Source organism: Elephas maximus, chromosome 15, assembly GCF_024166365.1.
Source record: "Elephas maximus indicus isolate mEleMax1 chromosome 15, mEleMax1 primary haplotype, whole genome shotgun sequence".
NCBI lineage: Eukaryota > Metazoa > Chordata > Mammalia > Proboscidea > Elephantidae > Elephas > Elephas maximus.
The window spans coordinates 56102294-56117266 of NC_064833.1; positions in this window are offsets into that span (position 1 = coordinate 56102294).

Sequence of the window (14973 nt, forward strand, 5' to 3'; positions counted from 1 at the left end):
GGTAATTACTGGTGATTGGAATGAGAAAGTTGGAAACAAAGAAGAAGGATCAGTAGTTGGAAAATATGGCCTTGGTGATAGAAAAAATGCAAGTTCAAGCTGAAACTGAAGAAAATCAGAGCAAGTCCACAAGAGCCAAAATATGACCTTGAGTATATCCCACCTGAATTTAGAGACCATCTGAAGAATAGATTTGATGTATTGAACACTAGTGACCAAAGGCCAGACGAGTTGTGGAATGATATCAAGGACACCATACACGAAGAAAGCATCATTGAAAAGACAGGAAAGAAAAAAACAAGATGAATGTCAGAGGAGACTCTGAAACTTCCTCACGAACATCGAGCAGCTAAAGTAAAAGGAAGAAATGATGACGTAAAAGAACTGAACAAAAGATTTCAAAGGGCAGCTTGACAAAGTAGATGAAGTAAAGTATTATAATGACGTGCAAAGAGCTGGAGATGGAAAACCAAAAGGGAAGAACATGCTCAGTGTTTCTCAACCTGAAAGAACTGAAGAAAAAATTCAAGCCTCAAGTTGCAATAATGAAGGATTCTATGGCGAAAATACTAAATGACGCAGGATGCATCAAAAGAAGATGGAAGGAATACAAATAGTCATTGTACCAAAAAGAATTAGTTGATGTTCAACCATTTCAAGAGGTAGCATATGATCAGGAACTGATGGTACTGAAGGAAGAAGTCCAAACTTCTCTGAGGCATTGGCAAAAATCAAGGCTCCAGGAATTGACAGACTACCAATTGAGATGTTTCAACAAACAGATGCAGCTCTGGAGGTGCTCACTCGTCTATGCCAAGAAATATGGAAGACAGCTTCCTGGCCAACTGACTGGAAAAGATCCATATTTGTGCCTAGTCCCAAGAAAGGTGATCCTACCAAATGTGGAAATTATAGAACAATATCATTAATATCACACGCAAGCAAAATTTTGCTGAAGGTCATTCAAAAACGGCTGCAGCAGTATATCAACAGGGAACTGCCAGAAATTCAGGCCAGTTTCAGAAAAGGACAAGGAATCAGGGATATCATTGCTGATGTCAGATGGACCTGGCTGAAAGCAGGGAATGCAAGAAGGATGTTTACCTGTGTTTTATTGACTATGCAAAGGTAGTCAACAGTGAGGATCATAACAAATTATGGATAACATTGAGAAGAATGGGAATTCCAGAACACTTAATTGTGCTCATGAGGAAACTTTACATAGATCAAGAGGCGGTTGTTCAGACAGAACAAGGGGATACTGATTGGCTTCAAGTCAGGAAAGGTGTGCGTCAGGGTTGTATCATTTCACCATACCTGTTCAATCTGTATGCTGAGCAAATAATCTGAGAAGCTGGATTACATGAAGAAGAATGGGGCATCAGGATTGGAGGAGGACTCATTAACAACCTGTGTTATGCAGATGACACAACCTTGCTTGCTGAAAGTGAAGAGGACTTGAAGCACTTACTAATGAAGACCAAAGACCACAGTCTTCAGTATGGCTTGCTCCTGAACATAAAGAAAACAAAAATCCTCACAACTGGACCAATGAGAAACATCATGATAAATGGAAAAAAAAGACTGAAGTTGTCAGGGATTTCATTTTACTTGGATCCACAAGCAACAGCCATTCGGAAGCAGCAGTCAAGAAATCAAACGACACATTACATTTGGTAAATCTGCGGCAAAGGACCTCTTCAAAGTGTTGAAGAGCAAAAATGTCACCTTGAAGACTAAGGTGCACCTGACCCAAGCCATGGCATTTTCCATTGCATTATATGCATGTGAAAGCTGGACAGTGAATAAGGAAGACCGAAGAAGAATTGATGCCTTTGAATCGTGGTGTTGGCGAAGAATATTGAATACACCATGGACTGCCAAAAGAACGAACAAATCTGTCTTGGAAAAAGTACAACCAGAATGCTCCTTAGGAGGATGGCGAGACTACGTCTTACATACTTGGGACTTGTTGTCAGGAGGGATCAGTCCCTGGAGAAGGACATCATGCTTGGCAAAGTACAGGGTTAGCGGAAAAGAGGAAGAACCTCAATGAGGTGGATTGACACAGTGGCTGCAACAATGAGCTCAAGCATAGCAACGATTGTAAGGATGGTGTAGAACCAGGCAGTGTTTCATTCTGCTGCGCATAGGGTCACTATGAGTCAGAACCGACTTGACAGCATCTGACAACAACAACAACAACATTTTGGGCAGACACAATTTAATCCATAGCAGGTGGGAAGAATCCAAAGAATGCTGTAGTGTGGCATAAACTTTATACCTCAAGAAATCTATGTCTGTCTTAAGGAAGAATTAACTGTATATTGTGTACTTCCGGGCTCCTATTTCCTGAAGAGAAATATTTCTTTCCCAACCACATACCTTCTTGTAGGAAGTGTAGAGTTGTAAGCGGTTTCGCCATGCTTCATTGCAAAGCTTACATATGACACACCAAGAAAAGGATTTCTCTTTGGATTGTATTTAAGGTCAACCAGAATCTACCATGTAGCAAATGAATGTCACGTGCAGGAGGACTGATGCAGAATAAAAAAATATGTTGCCATTTAGGATTGAGGATGCGGTTCTTGAATTTTAAAGACTACCTGTAATTTTATTGAAACAAGAATTGTAAAAGAAGGATGGAAGGGAAGGGAGGAAGGAAGGAAAGAAACTTAACAACTATTGATCAGTCATGTGCATTATCTTTTTTGGTTCTCATAAAAGCTCTTTTGAGGTTATTATACGTGCATTTATCAAGACGACAAATTGAGGCTGAGGGAGGTTAACTCCATAATATGACACATCAGATGAATAGCCAAATTCCAAATCCAACAATTAAATGTAATATTACAATTTAATTTGCAGTATTAAAAACTGTCAGTGGACTGTGACCTATGACTTTATTTCTTGCCCGAGTTTATTCTGAAGAGGAAAATTAATAACATCATATCAAAATTCTTAGAATTCGACTAAACAATGTTCTGTGCCTTAGCTGGTGAAAGAAATCCCTGGAAGCCTGGTTCAAAATGGGTTTGTAATGCGTTTTTGTCTTTCAAAAATACAGGAATAAAAACTAAATTCAGTTTTGCTAGTGTATTAATGGAAGAGACTTTTTATAATTTTTATTGTGCTTTAAGTGAAAGTTTACAAATCAAGTCAGTCTCTCACAAAAAAACTTATATACACAGAGCTATATACTTCCAATTATTCTCCCCCTAATGAGACAGCCTGCTCCCTCCCTCCACCCTCTCTTTTCGTGTTCATCTGGCCAGCTTCTAACCCCCGCCCCCCCCCCCCACGCCTTCTCATCTCCCCTCCAGGCAGAGATACCAACATAGTTGGAAGAGACATTTTTAAGTGGTTGCTTGTTTAGAAGGGAAAGAAAAAAGCCCAACTAATAAAAGATTTCTCCTGTGCACTCCTTGAGGAGAGGAAGTCCCTAGCTCAGAGCCCAGCACCTAACAGTGGGTCAGTAAATATTAATAGGAATAAATTAACCTCTGATGATGTAATAGGTGCTTTGGATTATAAGAAGGAGAGAATAACCCAGGCCACTTTAAGAAAAGGGAAGCTAACGATTCACTTGAACAGAGACAGAAAACTCTCAGAAACTCAAGCAGCTCTGGGACTGACTTCTCCCTCCTCTCTTCTGGCCTTTGTGGTCTTTCTGCACCACCCTCACCCCCACAACCTGCCTCTGTGTGCTGTTTTGTTCTCCTTTCTTTAGCTACTACACAATCCTCTTTATAGTCTCTGGTCTGGTTTGTAAAGGAAATCTGTCTGGTAGGCTTGCCAAATTTTGTTACCTCTTTTGGGGCAGCAATCTTTATTCCAGCCCACTAAAAATTACTTGGTCCAAAATTCAGTTGGGTTCCCTCCACAGTTTACTGTGGTCACCAGTGCTCAGAGAACAGCCCGATGGGACCTGGCAGGGTGACCATTACCCTCATTCAGTTCCAATGATGGCTAACTTCATGATTCATTAAATTGCATCAACAGTATGGAGTTTGGCTCACTCTGTCTGGGCCATTTCAATACAAATATAATATTTTTTATTCCTGTCCTTAAAGAAAAAAGGAAAATTATATGAAGTATCAATTCAGAATTCTTTTTTTTTTTTTAGTACACCTGGAATTCGGACTGTGCCAGGATATCAGACAACTAAGGAAGAAGTCTGAAAGTAAGTTGTTTGTTTTCATAGATTCAATGAGTTGACACAAAACCAAATTCATGCACCGCTTACTCTTTACAGAAAGTATTTCGTCAGCTAACAAAGCTGTTAGAGCTTTGTTTTATATAAAGAGTCCAGAAATTTGATACACTGGTAGCAAAAGATCATGTACTGGTGTATATAGTCATAGCTTTGCCCTCATTGTAAAAGAACACGTCTTGTAATTGTAAGTCTGAACTAACAAACATGGCTGGGGAAACACAGGATGTAGGCAAGACACTCATCAAACAAGATGGAAAAATAAAGGTTAACAAAATAAAGCCATCAAAGACATGGCTGTAGCTTGATAAATGTTTATTTTTTCCAGTTTGGCCCCCACACAAATATTCTGTAAAAGTGTATGCCTGTTGTGAAAGAAGAAATCTTACATACAACATAAACACAGAGGTACTCTCTAGACTGTGGTGTTTTTTTTTGTTGTTGTTGTTCTTTAAAATTTTATATTGAATTTCTGTTGCAGTGATTAAAACTTTCCATATATATAGGAAACCCTGATGGCATAGTGGTTAAGTGCTATGGCTGCTAACCAAAACATCAGCAGTTCAAATCCACCAGATGCTCCTTGGAAACTCTATGGGGCAGTTCTACTCTGTCCCCTAGGGTCGCTATGAATCGGAATCGACTTGATGGCAATGGGTTATATATATATATATTCTATAAAATCCTTCAGCAGGAAATAATCATAAAGCATAGGATAAAATGGGAAATGTTTAAATATTAATAAGGACCATTTTAATAGAATTTATGTTTTAGAGAAGTTTTAAGTTTCCAGAAAAATTCAGCATGAAGCACAATGTCTTCTTCACTATTGCTGGTATCTCTGAGTCCATCCTTGTGGCTACTATGTCAATCCATCTCACCAAGGGGCTCTCTTACCCACTTTGGCCTTTTACTTCACCAAACACGATGTCTTCCTCTAATGATTGATCCCTGTTGATGTGCCCAAAGCAAATGAGTTGGACAATGTTTTGTTGTGATCCATAAGGTTTTCATTGGCTAATTTTCAGAAGTAGATTGCCAGGCCTTTCCTTCTAGTCTGCCTTAGTCTGGAAGTTCCACTGAAACACCCACAATGACATCCCCATAGATGGACACAGCTATCCACCATGGGTTATTCTGCTGGTATTTGAAATATCCAGTAGCATAGCTTCCAGCATCGTAGCAACATGCAAACTACTACAGTGGGGAAAATTGACAGATGGGGGGTGGTCAGGTAGAATTAGAGCATCAAAATTTTAAACAGTAATAGATATGTTTTCTGGTTTGTATGCAAATTTGGATATAGCAATCTTTTTTTTTTTTTTAATCTTACTAATGTACTTTTAAAGTCAACGTATTGTCTTTCATACAAATACATAGTTGTTGATAGGTGCTGTCAAGTCAATTTTTGACTCATAGTGACCTAATGTGACAGAGTAGAACTGCCCCATAAAGTTTTCTAGGCTGTAATCTTTATGTGATCAGATAGCCAGGTCTTTCTCCCGCAGAACTGCTAGGTAGGTTCAAACCACCAGCCTTTCTGTTAGCGGGCGAGTGCTTAACTGTTGTGCCACCAGGGCCTTTATATACAAATATAAAGTTAACTATTTCAATGGCAGTGGTATCTTTAAAAAAATGTCATTGCAACGTCATGACTATAGAAACCATTTCATAGTTACTCAGTAAATTTACTTGAGAGGTAGGCAAATGAAAACTGTGGGATACACTGAAGCACTTGCTTACTGGCATAGTGCAAAAGGCTATGCTTGGAGTTCTCCAAGAAAAGTACTTCTTAAAACTCTACGAGATCAACTGAAAAAATAAATGGTGGAACCCGTCAGCCCCTGACAGCTCATCTCTACACCTAGGAAGGTTTCAGATACTTGTGTCTTCACAAATTCGTTGCAGGAGCTGTCATTTCACAGTTAAGGGACCATTTATCTGCTGGCTGTCATCCACCTTTGGGGATGCCACTGTGGGTGATCCTCCTGTTATACCAAGAGCAATCAGGCATTCCACTGGGCTTGCAGTATGACAAGGGTTTATTCTGAAGGGAAAAGCCTCAATGTGGTTGTTGGAGGCAGTCATATATTCACTTAATTCATTAGACATTTCCTGAAGTCTGGAAAAAAAAACCAACTGCCACATCATAAAATGTATTTCTGCCTGGTTGAGTCCATTTTTAATAATCATAGCCACCATTTTTTGAGCCCTTGCTATAAACTAGGCATTGTGTTGAGAGTTCCTAGATTGTCTCTTTAAATCCTCAAAACCATAACAAGTTGGAACCTCATTATTCCCACTGAGCGGATGAGGAAACTGATGCCCAGGGAAGTTAAGTATCTTACCTCTCACTACAGGGTGGGCAGTAGCAGAGCTCATGTTCGAACATTAGCAGCCTGTCGACCTCTCATGCTCTTAACTACTTCATTGCTGTGTTGGAGCCAGCCAAATGGAGGCTGATGTGATCCTCAAGCGCAGCTGTGGCCTTAGTTTAGTTTGAATGGAAAATAGGCCTTATTTTGAGTATATATACTGATTTAAAAAAAAAAAAAGCCTTTGCTGTTGAGTCGGTTCCAACTCATAGTGACCCTATGGGACAGAATAGAATTGCCCTATAGGGTTTCCAGGGAGCACCTGGTGGATTCAAACTGTTGACCTTTTGGTTAGCAGCCTCCACTGTGCCGCCAGAGTCCCATAAGTAACCGTTTATTGAGCAGTTACCACGAGCTACACTATATTGGTATTCTTTGTACATAGTCCCATTTACTTGTCACACAAAACCTTTGATATATGTACCATTATCCCCATTTTATGGATGGAGAAACCTGTTGGAACAATTAAGCAACTTGTTCAAGGTCACTCATTTGGAACACAGGTCTTTTAGTCTGACTCTAAAGGTTATACTTCCCACTGTTTACTTCCCATTTTTATTCAAAAAATTCTAATTTGTATTTGTTTCTGATACCTGCCCTATTAATCCCTGATTGCTAATAATACTGAGTATAAAATACATTTTTCCTGAAAGCTGCTATTGATATTTTTATGTTGCATTAGACTAATCTAGGCTGGGAAAGTGTTCTTGGTAGTAGTTTGTTTCCCCAGAGTGGCCAGTAAGTAAGGCAAGTTAAAAGTGCCAGTCTGAAATAGATTACTATCATCTCCCTTGCAAAAAAAAAAGAAAATTAAAACAAAAAAGAATGAAATAGAAAAAAATCCTGGTAGTTCAAAGCTTGTTTCCAACACTGCCTTGTCCAGGAACGACAAGACAGTTCCATGGATTCTGCTGGGAGGAACCCACGTGAGACTCACATGACCAATAAAAACCAAGAAAATATTCCCCTTAATGTTCAAGTCCGACGTATTTTGTAGAAGATAATGCAGTAGAGAAGCAATTGGACTTTATTTTCTGGTTGCTTACGGACTTTCTAGATTCTGACGCAAATGGGTGAAAATGCTTGTTCTTCATCCGTCTAGTATTCATTGGTTTTTCTATGAGTCAGAATCAACTTGAAGGCACACAACAAAAACAATTACTTAAAATGGAGTCTCTGGGTGATGCAAATAGTTAAATGTGCTCGGCTATTAAAGGTTGAAAGTTTGAGCCCACCTAGAGGTACCTCAGAAGAAAGTCCAGGCAATCTATTTCTGAAAAATCAGCCACTGAAAACCCCGTGGAGCACAGTTCTAGCCTGACACACATGGGTTGCCATGAGTCAGAAGTGGCTTGGTGGCAGCTGGTATACTTAAAAATATTTCATAGGATGATCAAAACTTGTGTGAATTCTTGGCAATATAGATGATGTCCTGATGCCTAAGAGAAAAAAAGGAAAGGTGGTATATGAAATCAACCACAGCTGTTTGTGAGTAGCAGCCTGGTTTGAGGTGAACTCATACCGAAGGCTTTTCATTTCTAGTCACTTAGTTCCTCTTACTAACCATAGCTGATATTTTTGACTGCTTTCTAAACATAGTATTATGTCTTTTACATTGATTAGTTCACAAGAATGTTAAACGTGATAGCTAGGATTATAATCCTCATTTTACAAATGAGGACAAGGGGGTTTAAAGGGATTAAATAACTTGCCCCAGTTCAGGCAGCTAAAAGACAAAAAAAGCCAGGAACTGAATCTAGGCAATCTAATTCCAGAACTTTTCCTAATCAACCACAACGTGTGCCACCTTTAAATCCTGCTCGTGTTCGTGCCACAATCTGGATTGAAGTCTTATCTATCTTTGAAGTTAGATTTATAATTGTATCTGTTTGTTTTGTGAAAAAATATCTGTTTTCAACTGACATGGAAGAAGCAATCAGTGCAATAATGGATAATACAAAAAAAAAATTACATTTGACTTTAAAATGCACTGATTCATCCATTCAGCAGTATCTATTGAAGGTCTAGCTGAACTTCCACTCTGAACCAGGCAGTGTGCTAAGCAGAGCCTGGGCCACTGAATAGTCTCAACTTCCTCTCGCCAGGCTGGCAGGCTCAGGCTAGTGAACCCTAGTCCTTGTAGTTTGGCCTCAAAAACCAGCAGTTCAGAGAAGAGGGTAGAAGAGCTTGATTCAGTTAGAGACCAGGCCCTGGCCATCATCCTTCACATGGTATAGTGGAAAGAACATAAACTCTAAAAGTTGGGTCTGAATCCTCATTTTGCCACATTTGCCACAAGACCTTGGACATGTTTCCTATCGCTCTGGGCCTCCACATCTTCCTGTATAAAATAGGAATAATTTTTATTCTACTGTGTTGAGAATAAGAGTGACAATGCACGTGTAGTAGAAGAATAAAAAATGATTAGTGACAAAAAAAATTTGTAGTTCTTCTGTCACCTTTATGGAGTGTCAATTCTGAAACTGAAGGAACTTTCCTATGCTGGTCTTGAGCACGCTTCACTGTAGTGCAGCATCAAGGGATGGGTATGTGTGTGTGCATGCTCATGTGTTCATGTGTCAGTGCACCCACATGTGTGAGCTTGTGTGCACTGGGAGGGAAGAGGGGGGAAAAGGTGAAGCTTAATTGCTCAGTGTTAGAAATAGAGAAGAAAATGAGGCTCAAGGGAGGCTCCGGGGACTGCGGAGGCTCAGCCTTGAGAGGAAAGAGGATAGAGTTGGTGAATGGGGATTTGGGCCGTGAAATGCTATGAACTGTGTGATGCAAAACCTCACTTCTGCTATCTCCATGGCTCCTTCAGCCTACATTACTCAGTAATACTTGAATTTTCTCTTTTTCTTTCTTCAAGGGTATATGAATGTGGGATGAGGTAGGCAGAGACGTAACACGCAATCCTACTTCAATCTATTGAACAAACCGCTGGCTCATCGAGAGACAAATATATACACATATACACACATGTATTTATATACACACATGTATATGTACATATGCATTTATACACACACACATGCATATGTGCGTGAATAAAATTTTCAGATTTTGCAATTCTACATACATGTGACTACTGGAGATCCTTTGTGTCCCATGCACAGGTCTCAGGGCTGAAAGGTGTGATTCATCCTGCTAGCATTTTCTGAGAATAGCCTTGGACGATAAAGCATGCAGACTTGAAACCTTTTAGAAGGTAGAAACCTGGGTGGAGGGAAGGGCAGGAGAGAAAGGACAGAATGGTGACTGAAACTAGAGAGACCTGCTCTGGGAGGGTATGTTGGCCCCTACCGATCAAGCCAGTACAGTCTTCTAAAAAAAGGACCAGGAACCGTAGCTTTTCTAGCAAGATCAGGGATGATCCCCCTTCCAAAGAACACAGGCATGTGGAGGAAAACTTCAGATGCTGTGCCACCGGCGTGGGTGGCAGAGGCCAGTGGCTTGCTGCCCACTGGCAGGTGAGTGTGCAGCGTGCTGGAACTGCGCTGGATTCACCCTCCAAGCACAACCATAGGCCCCATGTGAACTGAGGACCTCTTCTGCTCCTAAATTTCTTTCCAGATAGCTCTACTGGTAAGACTTGTTCCTGAAACTGGGGCCAGCACTCTGCTCTGCGCTGGATGAGACTCCAGACAAGTATGGTGTGATGTTACTGTTGTTGTTAGTTGCCGTCGAGTCAGTTGTGACTCATGGCAACCCCATGTACAACAGAACAAAACATTGCCCTGTCTTGCTCCATCTTCACGATTGCTGGTATGCTCAAGTCCATTCTTGTGGCCACTTTGTATTTTGAGTGCTTTCCAACCTACAGGGCTCATCTTCCAGCACCACATTGGGCAATATTCTGTTGTGATCCATAGAGATGTCATTGCCTAATTTCAGAGATAGATTGTCAGGCCTTTCTTCCTATTCTTCGTCTGGAAGCTCTTCTGAAACCTTTCCACCGTGGGTGACCCTGCTAGTATTTGAAATACCAGTGGCAGAGGTTCTAGCATTATAGCAACACTCAAGTTACCCTAGTACTACAAACCAACAGGTGGGAGGTGGATACTCCCCTCAAATCTCATGATCCTGATGGAACGGCCATATCTGAGCCTACAGTCTGATACATATAAAAGAAAATATGTAACTTTCTGCTTGTGGTTGGTACATGAACCTTTCAGTACCAGAGTCTTCAAAGTTATCTTTTGTTTCATTCCATAAAACAACTTGTTAAAAATACTAGATGAAAAAAGATGCTACCTTCTGTTAAACATATTTATGCACTATATATCTCTATTACAGTGAAGATAGGGGTTGACATAGAGGAGAAATAGGAAAAAGAGCGAGAAAGGGGAGAAACACAAGTTAAATTACTTCTAGATTTTACTAAGTGAACCAAGGAAATCTTCTGAAAAGTCTTTTGTGGTAACCTTTGGCTGGGTATGATGTGGAGAGTATTTAAAAAATTTTTCTAATGGACTTTCCCTATTGTTAAACCCATTTTCTTTTCCTGAATTGAGTCTGTTATTATGACCCTGGGGAATGGACAGAGTATAAGGGAAGCCTCTGTCACACAGGAAGAAGGGACAGACTACCTCTTCTGATCCAGTGTGAAAGGGGGAAGGGAGGAGGAAGGAAACACAGACAGCAGGTACCAGTGTCCTTGTTTCCCCCTCATGCTCTCAGGCCAAATCTGGGTGGTGGGGGAAAAGCAAGGACACTTGCACCTGGGTCAGAAGAAGAAGGCTGTCCCTGTGTGATTCTTTCTGGGTACCAGGGGTTTCTCTTATCCATTTCTTTCTGGATGCAACAACTGGACCCTTTCCCAGGGTCATAATAGTAGGGTGCAGGACTTTGCAACTAGAGGAAAATGGTAAAGATAAACCTTCAGCTATACTCACCTCCAAGATCAGATGAAACAGGCCACACCTCTGTCGACACAGATCAGGTGCCATGGCCAGCCCAGGCAGAAGCCAGCAAGGATCTAGAGGACATCTTGCAGACCCAGAGACCCCTCCGCAGTCACCCAGGCACCATCTGGGTGGGCTGGTGTGGGAGTATAATAGTAGGGGGTAAGAAATCTAGAAAAAAAATACTTCAACCACAATAAATTGAGATGCCATTTAGTGGCCGATTTGAGTTTTCAACCACCCCCTCACCACTGCACAGAGGATTTGGAGATGAGAGTGGTCATAAGGAAAATGAGATCGGCTACAGTAAACACACACAATAACACATATTTTAAATAAAGAGCTACTTTTCTTTGCACATCTTAGTGTAGAATGTTTAAATTTGCACCCTCAGTGCATGTATGAAATAAGGTCTCTCCTTTTTCCTCCACTGTACTTACTTCAGATTTAGGACAAAGTTCATTCCCTGCTAATTCCACCCAGGGCACATGTACCAAGCACCAGTTGTGCACACAGCACCCAGTGTGAAACAAAAGGGAGCGAAGCATGGCACTGCCCTCAAAGAGCAACGAAGTTAGTAGGGGAGACAGGCACCATCATAAATATTGCACCAAATAGAGGGGGATAAATGTTGCTAGAAGTCACAGAAGCACAAACCATAAATGAGAGATTAGAAGTTCAGAGCTGAGGTTTGAGCTGGGCATCCAAAAATGGGTAAGATTTCACAGGTATAGATGGAGGGGAAGCACAGTCCAGGCAAAGAGAGTAAGAGTCTGGACTGCGAGTTTCTGGCCATCCACAGTTTATTCTCACATGGATTTTCCATGTGACTTCAGTATCTGCTGTAGTTTCCTGATGTGGCTGTAACAAATTATTACATACTGAATACTGAGAATAATATGAGTTTATTATCTTACGTGTCTGGAGGTCAGAACTCTGCAATGAGTCTTATAAGGCGAAAATCAAGGTGTCAGTAGGGCTAGTTCTTTTGGGAGGCTCCAGAGAAGAATCTACTCCTTGCCTCTTGCAGCTTCTAGAGTCACTGGCATTCCTTGCTTGTGTCACATCATTCCAATCTCTGCTTCCACGGTCACATTGCCTTCTCATGCCTCTGATCTTCTTGCCTCCCTCTTATAAGGACCCTTGTAATTTTACGCTGGATTTACCCAGATCATCTAGGATAAGCTCCTTATCTCAAAATCCTCAATTTAATCACATCTGCAAAGTCCCTTCAACCATGTAAGACAACATACAGGTTCTAGGGATTAGGGAGTGGGCATCTTCAGAGGGTCACTATTCAGCCCACCACAGTATCTTTTATGTTATTTCCTTTCTAATTCAGTGCAAATAATTTCACAGAGTTAGGGTCTTAGCCATGAAATGCAGAAGAGAAATTCAAATAAGCTTTAAAAAATGTAAATCACACTAATATCAATAACGATATCCATTAAGGTATCAAGGTGCACACTTCATTTAAAACTACTGATTGTCCATGAGAAATAAATATAATAAAAATCCTAAGGCTTTAATATTAAGTTGTTCTTTCCTGACTCTCAATGTTATTTTACATGTCCATCTCAAGCAGGGGCTACCTGGGTCCTACAGGGTGCAGCTGATTAGCAGGGGCAATGTTACACTGCAGGGCAAACATGGTACATACTTCCCAGGGGCAAATTTTATTAGTAGTAAGCCACTTAAAACATTTATATTACAAGCTAATGTGTAGTGGTGATGGTAGCACAACATGGTGAATATAATTAATGTCACTGAGTCCTACATTTAAGAGTGGCCAAAATGTCAAACTTTTGTGACCTCTATCCTACCACAATTAAAAAAAAATAATAAAGAATGTGGTTTTATAGTACAAAGTAGAATGTGAAATTTTAATAAATTTAATAAAACACAGAAATTTAAAGAAGCAATGGTCCGCTTCAAGCTCTGCCTGAGTCCTACAAATATATACTTCTTTACCTCAAAGAATATTTTGGTAGAAGAAAAATAAGGATAATCTATGGCACATTATAAATACAACAAAAATTTTGTTACTCAGAAGTTTTTTAAACATTTGTATCTCCCGATTAAATTTAATTCTGGCTGAGAGTGATACAAATATAAAATATTTTCACTTCAATCAATATTTGAATGTCATCTATTATGTACCAAGTACATAATAATCCATCTACATATAGACTTCACTTGTTGACAAGTTTCTGGTCCAGCATACAGCTGGAAAATAATACGTGAAAATATTCGTGAATTGAACTCTTCATTATGTATTCAGAAGTGGCTCCCAGCAACTCATCCAGAGAAGGCTTGCTTTTAGTTTATATACAATTCTGTTTAAAGTTGTTATTCGAGTCTCTTATTCAAACAATAAATTAGAGGTGAATGCTCATCCCAGGAAACAACTAAGAAAATTTAAAGTTATGGTTGACAAAATCATTTTTGAAAAAGTAAGATCAAACCAAAACCAAACTCGTTGCTGTCAAGTCAATATTAACTCATAGTGACCCTAAAGGACAGAGTAGAACTGCCCCACAGGGTTTTCAGGGAGCACCTGGTAGATTCAAACTGCCTTTTTGGTTAGCAGCCATAGCTCTTAACCACTGTGCCACCAGGTCTCCAGAAAGTAAAAACAGCTGCAAGTTTTGAATCTCTACTATGCACCAAACTTTATACAGTTGTAACGACCCTCAATGTTATCCTTTCCTTACACCAAGGATGAGAGTGATAGGGAAGAGCTGGTATTCGAAACAAGTCTTCAAACTCTGAAGCTCATGATCCTTCTCCTGTATAAATCTCAGTGTAATTCTTTGGAAAAGCAGGTAAGAGTGTCAATCAGTTTAGAAATTTCTGTCTAAAGTAGCAAAGAGTTTTTATGCCCTGAAGGGTAGAATCTGAGTGGTATGCTAAACTCAGTTTTCCAGAATGACTCATTAGCCAAGTATTCCATGGTCAGGATACAGGCATAAGAGTTGGAGATTTTTATTTCATTTATCCTTTTTTTTTTTTAATTGTGCTTTAGTGTGAATTTACTACTCTTTAATCTCTCATTCAGAAGTTTATACATGTATTGTTTTGTGACATTGGTTGCAGTCCCCACAATGGACAGCATGCTCCCCCTTTCCACCCTGGGTTCCCTGTGTCCATTCGTCCAGTTCCTGTCCCCTCCTGCCCTCTCATCCTGACTTTGGACAGGAGCTGCCCATTTAGTCTCACATCTTTGATTGAGCCAAGAAGCACATTCCTCATGTATACTGATTTTTTGTTTTATAGGCCTGTCTAATATTTGTCTGAGAAGTGGGCCTTGGGAATGGATTTAGTTCTGCGTTAGCAGGGCATCCAGGGCCGTAGTTTTGAGGGTTCCTCCAGTCTCTGTCAGACCATAAAATCTTACCCTCTCTTCTTTTCCTTTCTTAAATAGGTAGAATTTGTTTCTAGGATCCAATCTATTCTTTACTTTCGGGAATCATCTGAATCT